Source organism: Tympanuchus pallidicinctus, unplaced genomic scaffold (genome assembly GCF_026119805.1).
Source record: "Tympanuchus pallidicinctus isolate F22 unplaced genomic scaffold, pur_lepc_1.0 scaffold16, whole genome shotgun sequence".
NCBI classification, from domain to species: domain Eukaryota; kingdom Metazoa; phylum Chordata; class Aves; order Galliformes; family Phasianidae; genus Tympanuchus; species Tympanuchus pallidicinctus.
Genome location: NW_026294679.1, coordinates 1,544,266 through 1,560,000, shown reverse-complemented (window position 1 = coordinate 1,560,000; position 15,735 = coordinate 1,544,266). Strand labels below are relative to the sequence as shown.

General features: G+C 39.6%; 1 long non-coding RNA gene across 1 annotated transcript in view; it reads right to left on the bottom strand.

Moving 5' to 3' along the window:
* LOC128077622 (uncharacterized) overlaps window positions 1-9,465 on the bottom strand; it is a 19,421-nt gene extending 9,956 nt beyond the window's left edge. Inside the window, exons 1-2 of the long non-coding RNA XR_008205105.1 lie at window positions 9,357-9,465; window positions 1,730-1,900 (exon numbers count right to left, since the gene is read on the bottom strand). This is a non-coding gene — a long non-coding RNA (uncharacterized LOC128077622). The remainder of the gene's footprint in view (window positions 1-1,729; window positions 1,901-9,356) is intronic.
* Between the last annotated feature and the right edge of the window lie 6,270 nt (window positions 9,466-15,735).

Sequence of the window (15,735 nt, the reverse complement as noted above, 5' to 3'; positions counted from 1 at the left end):
CCACCTGGAGTCCATGCCCAGGAATGGCATTGGAGGAACCCAACCTTGAGCGAGGTGCAATGGACAACAGGTCACCAAACCCAAATATGAAGTACAGGTACATCCTGAAGAAGGGTCATGGCATTAATAGCCTCTAAGAAAAAAAAAACCCCAAGCAGCCATCACAGGAAAGAGTGGGAGGAAGGAGGGAAAGAGAAAATAAAAAAGGTGTTTAAATGCACTCCCAGCCAGCACAAAGCCATTAGTCACAGCCCACCTTCCAGGTGCACACTGATGGCACATACACTTTTATTAAACGCTCTCACAAATTTGTGAGGATTAATTTTAAAACACCTGTTTGCAAAGGGAAATATATGTTTTTGAGCTGCCGTGCAGTACAAGACAGTTGTTAAAAGTCTGGAGAGAATGCAGTTTTATGACGTTGTTTAATATTGTGTCCAAAGATGCCTTCCGTGCAGTGAGCAGGTTTCTCCCTCCCCCTCCCAGTCTTGCAATCCAGAGCTCAGAAGAAAAAGCTCTTCTTTATGCAAAATGAGAATGTATATAAAACTCTTAGGTATAGTATTAACATATTTAAATTATCGTAAAAATAAATGGTGCACCAAAACCTTCCCTGGCTTTTTTTTTTTTTCCTTAAAAAATAGTTATGGATATTATTCTCAGAGAAATGTCTTACGTGTGGGCATGCTAAGAATTCATGATTTCATTGCACAGCAGAGAATATGCGAGTTTTATGTGTGATTCACAAAGAAAATTAGGTGTGAAAGTGGGATAAGTACTGGGATGTACAGTAGATAGCTACCTCGGAGGCAAGATTTACATACAGATATTTGTATTGTGTTATGGAACGTACTTATTGTAACCATAAAAATTATTTGTACATCGATTTCCGTGGAGTCAAATTTTAAATACATAAAAGGTAGTTAATTCTTCCAAATGAGTTTTTAAAAAACTACCAAGGGGACCTGAAGCAGCAGAGAACATAGAGACGAGTCCCATCACACAATGCACCAAATGCTAACCAGAAATTTACAGTAAATGGAAACCAGAAATCTCCATTAAGAGCACTACACAGAGCAGAATCAATGTAATCAGACTCCACTGTCTGAAAAACATATTTTACATATTGCTCTCCAATTTCTAGAAAATGATTTTGCAGCAAAGGAGAAAGCACAGAATTACAAAAACAAGATGAGATGCTCTGAGCTCAGTTGTTGCATATTTTTATCTGTGGTCATTTAAATGCACAAGAAATCCACTGAAAGTTATTCAGATTTAGACACGGCAGAAAAACAAGACCCACAAGCTATTGGCTGCAATGGCATTCCATCTAAATACAGTTCTAACAAAGGTCTGTCTTCCTTTGCCATCTTCTCACGCTCTTCCCTATATTGATAATTATTAATAATCACATTGGGTCCTCACAGAGTGCCTGACACTCTCAGGCAGCAAATCATTTTTAATGGAGAGCAAAATAGGGAAACTGAGGGCCAGCTGGATTAACTATTTTGCCCAAGGTCACAAGCAGGTCCATTTGTCGGTGGGAACAGAAATTAGACTCGGCCTCTATCACTTCAGCAACACTGTCAAACACCAGCAGATACATTACAGAGCAGGAACACAGCCCCAGCTGGGACACCCCAAATCCCTGCCCGAGGCCCCCACTCCATTGGAGGAAATACATGAAGAATTAATTCCATTTTCCAGCCAAGCCGACAGACAAACTTACCTTACCAAATCCAGGGAATCCCACTGACAACAGCTCTCAGCATAGGACTTCACTTAAATTAAAGCAATAATTAACTCGTGTTATGCTCTCATCCAGGCTGGGTACCTGGCTTGCTTCTGACAGGTGTAGAGATGAGGGTTGCTGAAGTTCTCAGTGAAGGATGGCAGATATCTGAAATGATGTGAGAACTAGAGTCAGGATTTCACCTTAAACCCAGGACAAAATCTTGCCCCAGCTGACTGCTGGGCTCAACACCACCTGCTTCAGCCTCCCACAGCCCACTGATTAAGGCCAGGAATTTACCTTCCACTTGACTGAAGTGGCACAGAATCACCCTACATGCTTGCAACAGCATTGAATGTTTCATAGCAACACAACTTCAATGGCTTGTAAGAGGATTAAGGAAGAACCTTTCCCCCTACCATTTCAAGAGCTACTAGGAGCACCATTTCTCTCACCCCAAACATTGATCCCCATAAAGACAGATATTTTCCTGTTTGCAAAGAGCAGATAATTCTGTACACAAATCCACCCCTCAAGATTTGGGACTGCATGCCCAACAGCTGTGTCAAGGCAGGCAGTTCTGTTTTATTCCTTAAGCAGGCTGTAGCAACCAGCAAGCCTCCCTCCAACACTGCTCATCATTGTTGATACAGTCCTTACACTCACCCCTTCCCGAAGCTTAAGGCTAGTAAAACAACTCAGGTGTCAGATAGCCATTCCTAATAGCTTTGCACCAGCTGTATCTACTCACCCTAAATGAAGCATCTGTCTACTCAGTTTCTTAACAAGTTTTTTAAAAGCTACTCAATAGTATTAGCAGGACTGCTCTGCTAGATGGTACCTTATGTGAAAAATTACCTACCGATGTTACCACTGTTCTGAAAGAGTTTCATTTGTTCAGTTGTTTTTTGTTGTTTTGATTTTTTTTAAAGTGTAACAAATATGCTTACCTATGATGTGTAATTTTATCAGAAAACCCAATAAAAAGATAGTAAAGAAGCAAAGTTAGCTATTAGATAGCAGTCCTTGCTGCCAAAAGCCATAATCTGACACAGATTGAGCCTGGTACAGTAGTCAATTAATGGCTCAGTGCTCATACAATAATGACCTACTAACCTGACGGTGTGTTGCTCTCACATTTTGCTATCCCCTGGGATGCTACTGTCACTGTGTTATCTATTGCCTGCTTCCCTATCAAAGAAAATAAGCAGAGCTGAAATGTATGTACGCATCAAGCTCTGTAGTTCATTGCACACCAACCCCAGCAACTGGAGGAACAATAGATTTATAAGTTTATCCTACATTAAACCAAACATGCCTGACTGCACTGTAAATTACTAAATAATAAACCAGGTGGTGTAAGATCCTGACTTGGACAGAATATAAAAATCTATCAACCTGTAAAATACAATAACCATAAACGTGCTATGTAGCTGATGGCTCAGGTAAACCACCCACTCCAGCAACAGAGGATTTTCGGGAGTAAATTGCAACAAAAGGTTTACTAAATTTAGGTCCTGAGCACTTTTTCATTTCGTGCAACACCATCAGTTGGAGAAATATAATTGAGCTAAAAACAGTGGCAAACGTGTTTGTTTTGCTTACATTTCTTTGTCTCTAATGGAGCTATTTCATGGTAATGTGCTATGTTTCCTAGCATATTGCCACAGGCATTTAGTCTGATCTCTAAAGAGAAGATGAACTACTGCACAAGGGCATACTTCTTCAGTATTCAAACCTAACATTCAAATTAGAGTGAAGTAGTGCGGTAGGTAGCAAATGGAGAAAGCTGAAAGGTCAGGGCATCAGCTTCCTTTGAATGGACTCAGTCTTGATTTTAAAATAAACCCGCAGCAATCCTGGCAACGCAATAAAATATTTTACATGCCATTGTACACACCATTAGTTCTGCCCCAAATTATAGTGGAGCTTTTTAATAAGTGCTACCTTTGCCACCAAAATTAATTGCTATGAATCAGAGAAAATATTATATCAAGACATTCAAAAATGATTCAATACATTAGAATTCCAAAATCTACAATTCTAATTAATTCCATTTTAGGAGCTTTCCAATAAGCAAAGCAGGTTAAATTTATATGATTTACAAACAGTGTTTACATTCATAGAGGGACAACTAATTGCTGCGCGGCTTGACATCATTACAGGAAAATGCTGGGGGATGCAGACAGTTTAATTAGGGGTGGCTTTAGGTTCACAATGTGACTGCTATCATGGTGCTTTGCTAATGTGCTTATATAGGATGATCATACAGTAACATGATTATGGGTTTTCTTTCTGAACGCTTTCTCTTCACAACAGAAAATACCATAATTTTTGTATACCAGCAAGCTGATGCTGTATGTATTTCTCTCTCAATTTTATTTGCTTGCTTTACTGACCATGAAGAAGTGATTCTTAACCTAACAAAGTGCCTATTCCATTGCAGATACATGCAGTTTGCTGAGATCTGAGCAAAACTCACACGAATTCAGTGCTAATCTGTCCCAACCTCTCCATTTACTATTCAGCACTGAAGGCTCCCACTGAAACTAAAGGGATTCACACCCCACAAACAGATCTCATTGCTTGACTGGATCAAGCCTTATGAGAGACACAAAAATCATCTAATGCAGGCTGTGTTGGGGCTGAGGAGGAAACCAGCCCCTGGGAGCACCTAAACATCAGCAGACATTCAAAAATATTCAATTATAACAATATCAGCAGGAAAACACATGACAGGCAGCAAAGTCCGCACATCTATCTGCTCAGGGTTGGAGTAAAGGCTGATGTTGCAACTCAGCTTCACCAGAGAGCATTTTGCTCTTGATGTAGTAGGGACACATCAGCTATGTAAACTTGACACTGAAATATTCTGATCATATAATTATGAGGCATCTCCATCACATTTTTTTCCCCCACTGTTTGATGCATTGCTGGACAAGGGAATTACTCTCCTGGAGCAGCCCCCTCTGCAGCATTTGTACTCTGCCACAGTAGATAAGAATTAGCAGCAGTCTTCTCAGTACTCAGAGCTGAAATATGCAATACATCCCATCCAAGCAGTGTAAGATTTCCTCCCCCTCTCTATTTTTTTTTTTTTAGTTGTTGTTTTTTAATACCCATCATAGCTCCAAACCAACTCCCATGCTAATGTTGATCCATTGAACAACAGCTTCTCTCCAGGTTGGAGCATCTGACATCAGCAGCACTGGGCATTTGTCACTACTACAGTCAGCCTTTTTATATTTTGTAAGCGAAGTCACTGGAACAGTTATAGAAGGAGACTGAAAACTATAGATTTCCATTTTATGGCAAGAAGAAATACAATTTCAAACATGTGGAAAAAGAATTGTCTTTGAAAAAGGCCTTGAGCTCTGTACACACGACACCAGACAGCGTCCATGGAAAGTTTTTCTCTGCTAGTTAGAAATTTAAGTAATTCTCTAGAAATGCATTTTTGGTACACAACTTCAAGCTACAGCATCTGGCAACAGGAAAGTTGCTATGGCCTATTTATCTTTAATTATTTTTATGCACCATTATTGTGGCATCTGGACTCAATGCAAAGATTAAATGTAGCAATGCAATAAATTAAATTGCTTATAGAAGAAAATGCTAAGTGTTACTACCCCACAACACCCTGGCCAATAACAAAAGGCACAAGACCTCTCAACACACAACAGCCAGAGACAGGGACAAAGCCAAGAGCATTACACCACATGCATGAGATGAGTGCACCTGGAACCAAGAACCAAACCAGAGGTATCTGGGGCATGAAGGACCCTATGAGATTTCTCCTTCAGAACAGCCAACTTCCTAGTCAGCATTCCTGTTTGAGCTGCAGAAGTGATGAATGCATGACAAGATAACAGCTTGGATCACGCTGGGAAACAGGGACTACAAATATTTTCCATTGCTCAGTAGCATGGACTTGTGGGCAACCTAACAGCAGTGATAAGATGTATATTTTATTCCTTTGCATATATGACTGTTTATTGGTTTCACATGCTATGCTTTAAGAAATTGCTGAGATCGCTATGTGTCTTTTAATAGATTTTGACTCCAGAGACAAACAAGTTGAGGGCTGTCATCATCACAACGCCTGCTGTCATCGTGCCATCTTCTTAACCTAATGTAAGGAAATTCATATTTAGTGAACAAGGAAATTACTTTGGGTATGTATCATTCAAATCCTTAAGGATTATTGTCTAATTAGGAGCACAGTAATGTAAATTTGCCTTGTGTCAGGTTTTCAGGAACAGTAAAATAACATAATTAAGCAGTGAACAAAGTAGATCATTTAAGCTCCTCTTCACTGACAAATGTATATGACGTCTAAATATACCATGGGTTTCCAAACCAGGAACTAATGAGAACTGACTGTACTTGCAGAAAGTCTAAACCAATGATTTAAAGGAATAATCAACCAAGGAAGTCCAGAGTACACAGCTCCAATTCATGCTCAGTGGATTAGGAGCAGGAAGGCAACGCTCTCTGATCTCTCTGGCTCGTGGACATATTGCTGCAAAGCCACAAGAGCAGAGATGCCCTGGCACCCTCCTGCTCAGCATGACTACAGCCAATAAATGCATGCAGTTGCAGCAAAACCTGACAGAAATGCAGAATAAAACTATGCAAGTTTTTAGCCTATACGTTTTGGGTACTTATCACCTTTCTGGTTTGATTCCCTTTCTGCTGGATACTGGCTTTGCGCGCTATGCTCTATCGGGGTGTTGTGTTCCACAGCACGACTCCTTTCTTACATTTCATTCTGTCTAAAATCAGCACCTGTATGGTATTAGTTATGCTGGGAGAGTGACATACACTGGAGAATGAAGTGACACTAGTCAGTGGAGGACCTCAATTCTTGGTACATCCAGCCCAGCAGTGATCTGGTAGCTCTCAGATGACCATTACAAGGCTGAACACAAATGACAGAGCAGAATTCTCCTCAACCACTTCAACATGACTTTCTTGAACTGCTGGTGTGTGGTGTCTGGACCTCAGCACAGCAGCAAAGGATGGCTGAGCATCTCATAAAAGAGTGGGAACAACCAGAAGTATATCCTGAACCTGGTTCTCCAGGTTCTTAGAGCAAGGTTAATGACAGTGTGGCCATTCCCAAACCAGGCAGTGGATCTCATCCAAAAAAGCCCTCAGACAAGGACTGCATTCTGCTCTCCACCATCTGATTAATTTGATGTTTCTGGACACAGATGTGCTTCCCAGTCGAGGCTGATGCCAATGTCACCATATTGTGAAGCAGCATTTGGATGGTGCTCTCTCTCTGCTCGGTGCTTGTCCAGGACCACAAGCTCCAAAGCACAGGGCAGTTCCCACCACACTACTGAAACCACTGCCCACAGTTCCCACTTATCCAGTATGTGTATTTCTTACTTCTGCAAATTACCACAACAACAGCATCCTACTGCACAGTTGGCTATCAGGGTTGTCCTAGTTGAAGTTTGAAGGATGCCAATGCTCAAGCCACCAAGAAAAGCCTACATCCTAAATACTGTACCTCTGCTGACTACAGAAAACTCTCAATTAAAAGTGTTCAAACTCACTACTCCTCAGATTGCAAGGGCATACAATTTACTTCTGGTTTCTATGCCAGAGTTTGCAATTACATTGAATAAGTCATTTACAACTGTCTTCTAATCAACGAGATAATACATAGAGTAAGTGTTTCAGAGCAATTAAATCTTTTTTTTCTACCATTAACTAAAAAAAGGTTATTTTGCAGCCTCTTTGTGCTGAAATGTAACAGCATAAATATAGTGCTTTGTTATCAGTTTAAAAATTGAAACCTCTGTGCGTCTTTTTTCCTTCTGGATTCAAGTTAAGTAGAATTGCCTTTCATGAGAAATGCTTGCAAATTATCAAAGACTTCTTTTTAAACAAGCTAAGAGAGTACAGTAGCAAATGTGCTCCTTGCAAAGTAATTGGAATTTCTATCTAAATTATTCTTGGACAAATTAACAGTGCCAAATATAAGCCAATTTTTACTGGTAAGAATTCTATTATAGTTTGTAATAAAGAAAACTGAAAGACATGCCACAAAATCCTTGGGAAAGTGAAAAGTATTTTAGGAATAAGATGGAGGGCACTCAGTCTCCTAGGATGCTTATTAAAAACTACTTTCAATGAGGTCATTAGGAAAAAAATTGTCAAGTAAGCAGACCAAAAATTACCTCTCAGGCTGATCAGTATATCACAGAATTAGTGCTTTCCTCCTTTAGAAGTAACATCCAACGGATGGATTTGTCACCATGGATTATGACTATTTGGATTTCACACACACTAACTTTTTAATATTAATTTTTATGCAAAAAGGAAAATAATTTTGTAGCTGAAACCTCCACCCTTCTTCCTGGCTCCTAATTCAGCCACAAATAAAAGTGCTGTTGTCACCCCAAAATGAAGTCATTTTTACCCTCTGTGCCTAATCGCAGAAAGTGCCAGTAAAATAAATCAGGGAGAAGTAAAAGTAAAATTTGCAATAACCCGATACTACTGCCTCATCCTCCCACATCTCAGGACATAAAACTTACTGTCAGAAGAACTCACAGCATGAGAATTAATCAAGGAACTCTTAAAATACTCCAAGCACCTTCCTTCTGATGACTAATTTGCCTTTCCTATTGCAAACTACTAATTTTTTATCTCAATCGATATGTACAAATATACCTCCCCATCAATCATGGGAGGCAAGGACAAGCTTGCACTATTTATGTAATACTGACTGCAAGATGAAACAAAAATTAACCACAGCCAACCTGGGGCCACAGGGGGGCTGGAGAGGAGAATCAGGGAGTGGATGGGGGGAGCAGCACCATGGGGAACCTGGAGGTTCATGGCAGCTGGTGGGAGCAGAAAGCTTCAGTAGGCAGCACAGCAAAGAGAGGTGGATGAAACTGGGGGGAGTAATTTTCCTTAAAACACAAAGAAAAAAAAAAAACAACACAGCTGGACAAAGAGGAAATCAATGGACACGAACACCAGAGAAGGCCACTGTATTGGCTGCCGTCAGATCTACCCGGATCTGCTCATAGGTCTGAGCAAAATGTGGACATGACTGATTTAAGGCATGCACGTATTGGCTTACAAGCTGTGCTCCTACACAGCACACATAAAACTTCTGTGTTCTTATTGCCATTGTGTCACTTCAAGGGCACAGAAGCAGAGTTCTTCATGCTAAATGGCTGCAAACAAAACATACTAGGAAAGGCAGAAGTGGTCACAAGTCTCAGTTTCCACTCCCCACAGATGCTCACTAATTGATTACAGTTTGTAAAAACTAAGCAAAGAAGGAGCATTAACAGCCCAACAGCATTCTGAACTAGACTTCATTGTTTCCACCTAATCTCTCCATGCTCATGGTGCTTCTGCCTGGACCACACAGTTCTGCCCTGTGTGCTTGCCAAGAAACAAGGTCAGGGCAGCCCTGGAGTCCAATGTTTGGGGAAAAAAGTGACCTGAAAACAAAATGGCAACACAAAGCAGCAAAACCACGTCTCATAAGTTACTAGCTGAATAGAAAAAGGTGGCTATGGCAGTGCCTTCTAGCAGAATACAAACTCTATAAAGCGATCGCACATAAAAAGAACAAAAATTTGCTCACCTCTTCTGATGACTGGTAACAGCCCAAGAGGAATACAATCTCAATCCAAAAAGAAATGACTCCTTCAGCTGCTAACCCTTAGATGGGGAAAAGGAGGGGTGGATCCAGGCTCCACTCCTTCTGATCACTCAGATGTATTGCTTGCACCTGAGTTCCCTGGGTTAGCAACGCTTTCTCACCTGGTGCTCGCTCATTGCTTCCAGCTGTGACTTGGCACTGCACCAATCATGGACTCAGAACAGAAGAACTTTGAATTTTCGGTCTGCAGTTTTGGGGAGCAGGGAGGATCTGTATTTTAGTGACAAAAATGTATCAACGACTTCGTTGCTAATCTAAAACCATGTTTTTAGCATGAATTCACTCATCGTTCCAAATCAACATATTTGGAGTTGGATTTGATGATCCTTATGGGTCCCTTCCAACTTGGGATGCTCTGCGATTCTATGACTCTATACATCCTGGAGCTGTTTGACAGAACATAGCAGCAGACACGGAAGGATGGCCAGTAGCCCAAAATAAGGAGATACAGGCGACAAGGATCTGCTTGTGCTTTAGATGCAGTTAGTTTTGTAGGACTGCACATGGGAGAAAGTCCCGTTATTAAGGTTATAGATGTGCTTAATTATCTTGATGAAATATGGTCCAATTTGTTAATTTAAGTGAGAGAAGTAGTAAATCATGTCAAACATTATGGCACCACGGCACTGCTTCTGAGCAAACTTGGTTTCATGCAAAATGAAAAAATTAATTTCAGTGGTGAGGACTCTTACTCTCCTCCTCCTGTGACATTTGCACACATTTTTCTCCCCTGGAAAAAAGCACAGGCAGCACAATAGAAAAACAATAGAAGTCTTTTCAGGGAATAAACACTAACCCCAGTGAGACAGGGCAGACATATGCGTATAGATCTATACTAGTTTCAAAACCAGAAAGTGTATCTCCCTAAGCCTTTTGATGCTCATCAATTCAGTTCATTAAACCCTGGCTACAAATTTAACATCAGAGATGAGTTTTCATGTACAATGAAAAAACAAACAAAAAAACAATAAGAGCAGACAACCAAGAGAACCCTCCCACTGCGTCTCTTTGCCTCTCTATCACAAAAGGGCTTAAGGGATGCTACATTTGACTTCTGGTACTATGCATCAGATTGGTTTTATTAATTAAGACAAGGGACTTTATGGAATTTACCTTGAAAGAGCGCAAGAGGTACAGGGTTAGAATCCTTAAGAAGAATAGAAACAAAAAATGAAATGTAATGCAGTTGAAGATGTGTAGATATGTGGGTTATTATACGTGGCACCTACAAATGCCTCTTGCAAAACAACACACCCCTGCAGAAGCTTCTCCAGTTGGGAAATGTAATAAATGAATATTGTTGTAAAGTAGGAATGCTCTAAAATTAATAGCAACCTAATGAATGCTTCCATATTCAAATTATGCGGTTATCACTTATTTCAGAATAAAAAGAAATCATTGCAGATCACGTCGTACCTGAAACTGCTTGCAGGAAAGGACGAGTGGCACTGTAACAGAATGGTACTGCAACCAAAAGGGTTTGTGAATCAATTTCTATTTGCGGGGCTTCTTGTAAATTCTTTTTCAGATGTACAAAGTGGGGCAACAGCATTTAAAGAAACTGAGACAGGTAAGGTGAAAACTGCGATGCTCCATTGTCTGCATAGGTGCAGCTCCCTCCAGCCTGCTTGATTTTCTTTGCTGGGAGTTGCACAACACCAGGCTCCATGCCCATGGCCAGAGCACGCCTTGTGTGCTGGGAGCACGGCATTGCACAGCCCTTAGGACAGGTTAGGACAGGTGATGTTGGAAATCAGCCTGGCTGGAACTTGTAGATGGCTGTTTCTTGTTGTAGCTCTCAACGTGCTCTAAATGTTGCTGCTACAGCTGCTCTAGTGCCTTCTTGTGCAGCAAATATGAGCCTAGATGAGCTCTCAAAACGGAGATAAAAAGGAAAGCTCAACTAGCATAAGATGATGGGAAGCTGAGGAAGACCAACACGGACAAGTACTGCTAATTTAATATCTCACTGAAAGCTCTTCACTTTTTAAATGCTCAGAAGCAGCACAATTATTTTCAGAGGATGCTGCTTCAGAAAGTAGTACCTTGACTCAGTCTGATCTGTAAATGCCCCGCTCAAATTCTCATTCATGTACACAATATCAGACAGCATTGTGTCTTAAGATTATTAGGCTATGTTGAATATTAATTTCCCTCTGTGCTTACAAAATGACTAACTCAATCAGTGAATTTATTGGAGACATATTTAAGAAGGGGTATTTATGGATTAGGCACAGATTTTAGAAATGAAATGGGAGACAATCTAACAAATCTATCAGGAATAAGATCAACAACTTAAAGTTTAAACCAATCATCTTGAGTATATATTTGAACTTGGATATGCAGATGTGGTGCACAAGTCCCAATGGTTCAGCAATACACTCAAAGGATCAACAGCCCTATAGACAGCTAAATTACTCGGAAAGCCAGGGAATTTATCAAACATGAATTTCAAAGTGGATTCTAGCCTGCAGGAAAAAATGGAAGTGCCCATTAATGTACATACAAAATAAATGTTGTCTGCAAGCTCATTCAACTATTTATTTTTGACACAGAACTGGCTAAAGACTTTTAATTTACATAAAAAGGTACAAAGACTGTAACCCTTTTGATAGAAGAGAGGGGAATAAATATCACGGAAAAGAGTTTTTGTTTGTTTTCTAAAGATGCACTAACAACCTCGCAGGTACAACACAAAGGAATCATTTACGCTCCTTCACATCTATTAGTGCATTATTTATAACTAACTCCAATTTGAGAATGTTAGCATTAAATATGTTTCTCGCGTGTTGAGGAAATTCCTACAAACTGATCATATATTATGGATGAAAATTGTAACAGCTACCCTGCAACTTGTTAAAGCAGGCGTGTTGGAATTGAAGGAACACTGAAGCACGCGGTAGCCCTCGTGAAGTTCAGTGCTGCTTGGCTCCTTGCCTACGTATTTATCTTAGTGACCAAACAAACAAACAAACAAGTTAAATTCACCTCTTGTTGACAGATCATTTATCAAAAAAAATTGTTTTTAATAACAAAATATTTCACCGTCAAGACGAAATATATATATATATATTGAATCATCCACAGACCTTCCAGAACCTTGCATTGGCTATATGAAGGAAGGGACTCTGTATCATTTACATCAGAATTCATCATATATCATAAACATTTAATTCTATTAATTAAATATGTACTTCCTCCCTAAATGAAATAATCTTAAATCCTCCTAATGATTTTAAGATGTGGTCTCTTACACAATGTAAATGTGGCACAATTGGCCCCCAGGACAACACATGTCTCTTTCAGGAGATACTCATCAACCCCTTTGTCATTCTTGGGATTTTGACCTTCCTTCTTGGGACTCAGATATTTCTACAAGTCTCAGGCTACTTGAACCAAGATGCTATGCCTGTCTCTCCAATTTTACTAAGGTTTAAATTAAGTCCTTAACACTCATGGAATCAGAAAAGAGATTGCAAAATAAATGTCCTTCAGAATCAGAAAACTGATCAAGACGTAGTGTCTACTTTTAATAACATCAAATTTCTTTCTTCATTTTTAATGGCCTGTGGCTAACAATATTGTGTTTAATGAAAAGTGAATGGCACATCAGCATTTTTTATCAAATTAGAAATAAAACCTTCCTTTGAAAATCCTGTCCATCGGTCGAGAGCAGTGAAGACTGCACCATTGCATTCAGTGTCCCAGAGATCATGCACACACAAGAGCAAAGTGACTTCACAACGCAGCATTTAAGTTTTGCTAAGCAATGCTCAATGCAGTTGAAATACTCTGTTACTATTAACAATATTGCAATAATGCAAGTGGAATTGCATATAAAGCATGCCTGGGCAGCACACAGGGGCAAGGTGTGGGCAAACACAAGGCAGAGGGGACTGGAAGCTTTGAGACCATGTCAGCACAGCTGAGGTGCTACCCACAGATGGAGGTCATGCATAAGAAACATAAATGTAAAGATTAATTCCAATTCTGCAGCACATGCATCACTAAACTGCAATACCACGAAACAACCTGAATGTGAAAGCACATGTGTGTGTGCAGACCACTTTGCAAGACATCACAAGCTGCAGCTACGACATGCAAGAGAAATTATATCTGATTCTTTTTTTTTTTAAAGAACACACAGGGGCTCACATGATTTCTTCTATTTCCTCCTAAACAAGAGAATGTTTGCTTGCATGTTGAAGTTTTCAACATATTCAAAGACATTTGTATACAGGACCTAAGCCTGAGAAGAAATGTGTTATTACTTCATAATATATCGCACAAAATAAATGTTTGTTTAACTAAGCCCTCATGAACTTCACACATTAATCAAAATGGAATGCAGCATGATTTGTATGATTAACTCCAAAGTCACATTCAGAATGATAAATAAACTAATATTAACACTGTGTGCTCATTAATAATGCAAGTTTTAGATAGTTCACAAACACAACCGATACAGTTAATTGAAGGATCACATTTAAAAAATACTTTTAATTAGAGCTTCAGTGTTCCATTCATTTGAGATCCAAACTAGAAAAAGGCTGTTCCAAAATCTCTGCAGATCTGAGCCCATCGTTTCTAGCCACCAAAATCACGAAGCACTTGTCGAAACACAGAAGAAAGCAGTGATATTAGCATGCAAATAAACAGCACCATCTTTTCTTAAGGGAAGTCTTCTTTACTCAGGAAGTCCTATGTCAGCAAATACTCTGCCTTTGTCATCAGCTTCTGTGACACCCAGCCTTAAAACCTCTGTCCATAGCCTTAAAACCAGAACGTTTTCTATCTAAGAATCATTGTAGAACTGAACTGCAAGATGATATCAGGATCATCCAATCCTAACTCAGCATGACTGCTCTGATGTTGCTCTGTGCCACTCGGAGGTATATCCTCCTCCAAAAATTGGGAAATAAAATTAAGAATGTGGGGGCCATTCCTACCTCCCAGTGCCCACAAAAGGGCCACGGACCAGACGGGTGGTGGGGAAGATGCACAACAGCTTTTTCATCAGCAGCAGCCAACAGTTATCCAATTAGGAGAATGAACAGCATTGCAAAATCCTCTGAAACTGGATAATAAACCCGTATCAATATTGAACCAGTCTGACACAGAGGAGTGATTTCAAGTGGCAAATTTGGTATTGCTTCCCCAAACCTCAGAGGTGACCACTAATTCTGGAATAGGGGAGACTCTGGATTTTCCCTAGAAATATTCATCTGTGTATTTTACATGAAATCTTGTCTCTGAGGTATGTTAAATAGTGTGGATAAACAATTTTGACAAAAATGACTGCTTTTAAGCCAAACCCTCTGGTTATTCTGGTAGCCAAGCACATAGCTGGCTATGGAGCCTGTATGCAGCCCATAATAAACATATGTCTTTGTGCATGTAAGTGAAGTGTCAACTAATCATACAACCGACAAATCTAAGCATTCAGCATTCACTTTCCACAAAAGAAACTGAATATTTGATTTTCTTTTCCAGTGAATACTCCTGACAATAAGCTCTTTCATTAAAACATTGGTTAAAAAAAAAAAAAAGAAAAAAAAAAGTTACTATAAAGGGGGCAAGCACATTGCCAAAAGAAAAGAGTTTGAAAATCTGAGTAAATGTCAATGGACATCACTTTGGTGTCAGATGCCACCCAAGTTTTTGTCTATAGGCAGTTGGCACACGCACTTACACATATAGCCATGGCATTTTCAACACATTCTGTCTTAAGTGTGGTAACTGTATGAAAGTTATCATGCCCATCAGCATCCAGAATAGAGGCAGAAACACAAGAAAATGACATCCCTACTATAGCATATTTTATGCCTTGTTTTTATTTCCTTTACTTGCCTTTCAGTGTAAACAGTAGATGTTGTTATAAGAGGTCAGTTTTATATGCTGGTGCACCACTGAACTGTTTAGGTTTAAAATGACACTACTGTTTAAGACCCAGTAATTTTCAGAACATATGATTTACTGCTCTGGCACTCCATAAGCCTCATTTCATACCTCCAAGAATGAACTAGTCAAAGTGTTAAATAAACATGAAGTATAAGGCTTGTTTTCTTTCCAAAAGTGCAAGCACTGTGTTACTCTAATGATTAAATATTGTTTAAATATACAACTGAGTGACTAGTTTCACAGTTGATTCTTTCCCTGTGCTTCATTTTGTGTATTAATTATTTTGTGTTCAGACAAAGGCTTTAATTAAGAAGCATAAAGAGTTTCTGAAGAGTGAAGAAGTAATGGTTTTATCTGCATTAAACTGATTATAAACAGCTACATTTCTGAAGAAAAAGAG